Below are 5,199 nucleotides of genomic sequence, written 5' to 3'. Positions count from 1 at the left end.
TAAGCATGATGGTTGGGTGACTGGTGCTCGCAGTGGTTTAATTGGTTTCTCATTACAGTTTTTTCACTTTGAGTGTTTAATGACTGAAGTAAGTCTGTGTGTGTGTGTGTGTGTGTGTGTGTGTGTGTGTGTGTGTGTGTGTGTGTGTGTGTGTGTGTGTGTGTGTGTGTGTGTGTGTGTGTGTGAGTGCGCGCGCGCCCATGTGCTGGGCACTTATTACAGCATATTAAACTATTATTATGCAGAATAAAATTGTGTGTGAAATATAAATGTTTATGTATATCTTTTTGTGGCCTATTATCGAATAAAATGTTGAAATCGTGCATGCATGTCCTCGTCGTTTTGTGGTAGCTTTTTCCCCTCTTTTTTTTTGGGCGGCACAGGCGCCTTCCTATTCTAATTGCATTGTAAATATGCATCACCATGATAATGGAGTCGCGCGCAGGCGTAGCCCCGCCGCTCACGTGCGCTTCACAACTTCGGGCCCTCTCACTGCGTGTAGATGGAGGACGGGGTCAGGGGATAAACTAGCTTACAAAGTAAAGTAAAGTTCAGTTTCGTCTCGGTAACGTAACGAAGAGACGCAAACTGGTCTAGTCCCGAAATGATGCACGAGTCGAGCAACGCGCGTGCATATAGGACAGCACGTGTCTCGAGCCGCTTGGGATGAAAATCTTTACGCGTGCCAGTCTGGCCACTTCTATTGGGTGCCACCTCAGCTGAGCAGCTCGGAGCAAAGGTGCATTAGCTGAAGAGCGCTTACACACACCCCCAAAACACGAAAAAAGTTCCGGAGATGCGTGTTGTCTCGAGTGTCTGCGTGCAAAAGGTAGATTATTAATGTGCGAAGGAGACTGAGCGCTGGTTTTAAGGGTAAGTGTGGCGCAAAATGGTGTGTGTCTGTTCATATGAAGTTAAATGCCATAGTTAGGAACCTGCAGCTGAAGACTGCTGATTTTTTGTTATGGGAGCCGGGAAAATCATTATACATCCTGCACGGTGCAGTTAGGAACAATCAGTGTATTTGCATACGACGTGTAGTTATGCAGTTATAGCAGTCTAATGCAGCCGGGGTGTGCAGTCTGTTCCGCATAGACTCCTAACAGGATTTTGTATGTTGTTTAAATACTGATCAATTTTTTATTTCTTTTTTGCAATGATTACAATGAGTCTTGCGTCTATAGGCCCCATATACAAAGTATAACTCACGTGTGATGCTACATGGTCATGCAATACGTTTCAAATTGGTACTAAACGCGTAGTGCTCTTTTGTTCGATAGTCTTTGTTTGTGCACACTGCATCTGAATAGTCAAATTCTAGGAATTGTATAAATTACGTTGCAAATCCGAGACTTGATGAAATCGCATCTGTAAGGTACGCAGTTAAGAAAGTAACTGTAAAAATAGAATATAAAGGACAACAAAGGAAAAATAATGAACATTCATAACCTACCACTCGCCTAAATGTCCGTTTAAAAAAAATATATAAATAAATTAAAAAAAAGGAAACGATGCCGTCACAGTCACCGGGAACGCAAAAAAAAAAATAGAGATGCAAATCTACCTTTTACATATGCATCAATATTTAAAACAACACACATGCTGGAAGCGTCTGCGGCGACGAACCGAGCGACGTCTCAGTGCGCGCGGGCGCCAGTCTCCTGCTCCTTCCTTCAGTGCGCGCTCCGGATCCCACCATGCAGATGCTCGCCATATTTAAAACAATAAACAAATCATGATAATCATTCAAAATAAAACTCTGTTCCCTTCAAGTAGGAGCAAAAAATAAATGAGCCTTTTTGGAGCCAACGAGGCTAAATTTTTTACTCCAAGCGCAGATAGAAAGGCGACGTAAAGGGATTTGCATATTTGATGCGCTAATTTCCTTGATGTATTTAAATATGGCTGCGCGCGGCACAGCGGCTTGTCTACGTCACTGGACGTGACCTCGTTGTTCAGCCTAAACGCGAATCCGCTTGCAATCATGGAGAATTAGAAAGAGGGACAGAATTACGTGCTGTAACGTCATTACTAAATTTCTCATACAGAAATGGATTACTTATAAAAATGCAACAGAGTTGAACTTGAACTTAACATTCAATACATCTGTATATGATGATGAGAAATAATATAGACAACATAATAATAATAATAATAATAATAATAATAATGATGATGATGATGATGATGATGATGATGAAGGCTGATATATGGCTTATTAGAAGGGTATACATAGCATGGTGCGCACTTTTATTAAAACTAAAAAAGGCCTTGAGCGTGCTTCTTTAGTATGTTCTTGGTGCCTTATAACGAAACTTTTTGCTTTTTTTTTTTTTTGCTTTTTTGTAGACAGTGTTTTTTTTTCTTAATAATGTCCTCGCTTGTGTTTAAAGACGGCGAGCGCGTTCCGTCAGTCCGCTCGTGTGGGGCAGGAAAAAAAGGCTAAAAAAAAAAAAAAAAAAAAGAAAAGAAAAAAAAAAAAAGCTCGAGGCAAATTCATTAGCGCAGTCAGTGCGTAACCTGCTCTGGGAAACTGGGGGGCTACAGTCCACGCCAATAAGGGGAACAATGGCTCCTCAGTTCAAGTCCAACAAAAGACCTGGCCAACTTGTTTGAATTTCCGAGCACGTCTTTTCTTTCTCTCACAGAGAGAAGGAGAGGTTCTGCCCCCCCCCCCCCCCCCTCCTGTTCTTTCCCCCACCCTGACACTAAAAAAAAAATCATGCCATGCCAACCCTCCGCTCAACAGTGCACTTTTTCCCATTTGGTGCTGTAGACAAATAGGTTATGGGAAACTTCTCGACCCCTCCTATCTGTCTCTCTCCCCCCCATCTCGCGCTGTCTCTCAGTCTCTCACACACTCTCGCGCTGTCTCTAGCGCGCGTGGACTACCGGAGTGGGGAAGCACCCGTAATGAGCTAAGTATTAGCGGCAATTTTGAACCGCACGCGCACCGGGTGGACTCGATAGTGAGACGGCGTTTTGCGCACCGGGATCGGATACCGAAAGTTGGACAGACGCGTGGACAGACAGTAAGTAGCTTGTTCCCTAGAGACCGACACTAATTACCACTAAGTTTTTCACGCGCACTTTTCCTACACCTGTCCATGAAGCAAGTTAGAGATGTTTTCAGAAATGGAGCATTACTGTGTGTTTCATAGCTTTTACATGCAAAAGGACATGACTATGGTCATAGCTGAAGTTCTTTGAAAATGTGGAGCAGGATTGGTTGTTTAAGGCCAAATGTAATATATTTATTACTGACAACTTGTTTAGTTCATACTAATATTATGTATGCAGTATTGCATGTAAGTCAGTCCTGGTAGAGTAAAACAGATGTTGTCCAGCTTTCTTATGTTGCACACAGTTTTTCTGATCTCGCTTTGCTGCAATAGGGTGTAACCTTCTCAGGTGGGTGAGATATTATGTCTTTTTTTCTACTCATGTACACTTCATTTTAACTTCTTCATTCATACAGCTTAAATACCTTTCTGGCAAAATCACACTACTGCAAAAGTGTGTTTATTAAAATTCATCATTTGGAATTAGATATGAGCTGGATGGCAAAAAAAAAAAAAAAAAAGTGTTTGTAAGTATTGCGTTTGTCTCGAAAGTGAGAGAGCATGATCACATCAAGACAAGTGAGGCAAGCTCATCGTTCCCTTATGAAATATCAGGGGCTTTCAGTAGATGAAAACTCAATTCACTGAAGTGAATTGGATGCAAGGCCTACATTAGTGGTTTAGAATAATTATGGCTGAGGCCACAATTTTAAAGCCATTTAGTCAGTCATGCATCAAGGAAAGGATCTGATGTTTCGAAGCAACCGAGACTGGAAAATAAATTAGTTATGTAGCTTGTTTTATTTATTGCACTGTAATTAATTTAGAGAACCACACCAGAGCATAATCCTGATTTATCTGAATACAATTTCACAGACGGTGTAAGAGGGTCTTCTACTCTAATTGTGTTCGTTCAGTAGTTTATCTATACTGGGACAGGGGAAAAAAAAGAACTGACCACATGCATTAGACATGTGATAAAGAAAACTTTATTGTGTTCCCATGCTTTCTAGGTGGCTCCCTCTTGAGCACCACCCACCTATACCCCAACACCATCACAGTCATTTATAGCCTATTACTATATTTGTTAATTTCCGTATTTGTGATTTTTTTTTACTCCCTCATGTATTCCTGAAACACCACCTAACCCTCGGTTTCAATAAGGCAAGACTTGATTGACGTCTACAATCAAGGCCGCATTTCCCCCCTCTTTATTTCCTGAAGACAAGCCATAAACATTACCTCCAAAAAAATATTCCACACCCTCCCCCATTCTCACACAGTTACAGTTGGGGAAAATATATATAATAGTCTATTCATTATTCCTCGCATCCTGCGAAGCAAAGCAAATACGTTTTTTATCTGTCTGCCATCACATGGAATGAAAGTCTGTCACCTAAGCTGTGATAACAGAATGAAACATGCTTTGAAGAGGATTATTTGTATTGTTAGAAACCAAATAGCTTGTCACACATGGAAAATGGCATTCACTGCTTTGGGAATCTATCTGAAAATGGAGATGGTCAGAGTAAAAGGTTACAGACTGGCGTACAGTAACAGAATATAAAGGCATCTTACAGTCTCACATCGGAGAGGCGACTCACAGGCTCTGTAGCCTTCAGCCAGGGCCAGACTCAGTTCAACACTGGCCATGCATGGCTTCCCTGCATGCCATACCTCCATTTTCTTTAGCTATGTGCTCCAAAAATCTCCATCTTCAGAGAGAGATGCGTCGTTTTGGTCGCTCTCTCTCTCTCTCTCTCTCTCTCTCTCTCTCTCTCTCTCTCTCTCTCTCTCTCTCTCTCTCTCTCCCCCCCCCCTGCGATGTCACATCTTTTCCACGGCGCGGCTAAAATAGCGCGTGCCGACGGCGCGCACGCAAATCGCCAACTCCGCGTTCCTAATGACATCATCATTACCTTAACACTCCCGCTGGTCCGAGACCTTTGACCTTGTGTGGTTGGTCCAGATTTTTTTGCTACTGGATGCTCGTCCCCTCCCCTTAAGTTCCCCCCCTTTAGTCCCTGAGATGGCCCTATATTGCCTTTCCTCAGACCGTTGGTGGCAGCGGCGAGACGGCACAGCGGAATTTCTCCTCCACTCGCCTCTCTATTATAGCAGGGTGATGGTTTTTTTT

The 5,199-nt window shown here is 42.5% G+C and overlaps 1 long non-coding RNA gene across 2 annotated transcripts in view; it reads left to right on the top strand.

Annotated features, from left to right (window-relative positions):
- The first annotated feature begins 206 nt into the window (after window positions 1-206).
- Window positions 207-5,199, top strand: part of LOC310718343 — a 38,172-nt gene continuing 33,179 nt past the window's right edge. The window contains exons 1-2 of one of the 2 annotated variants that reach the window (XR_014531115.1): window positions 207-873; window positions 2,879-3,032. This is a non-coding gene — a long non-coding RNA (uncharacterized lncRNA). Of the gene's footprint in view, window positions 874-2,234; window positions 3,033-5,199 lie in introns of those variants that run through there. The other variant, XR_014531116.1, reaches the window with a different exon arrangement.

This window comes from Silurus aristotelis, assembly GCF_946808225.1.
Source record: "Silurus aristotelis genome assembly, chromosome: 23".
Taxonomy (NCBI): Eukaryota; Metazoa; Chordata; class Actinopteri; order Siluriformes; family Siluridae; genus Silurus; species Silurus aristotelis.
This window is presented reverse-complemented; position numbering and strand designations above follow the sequence as displayed.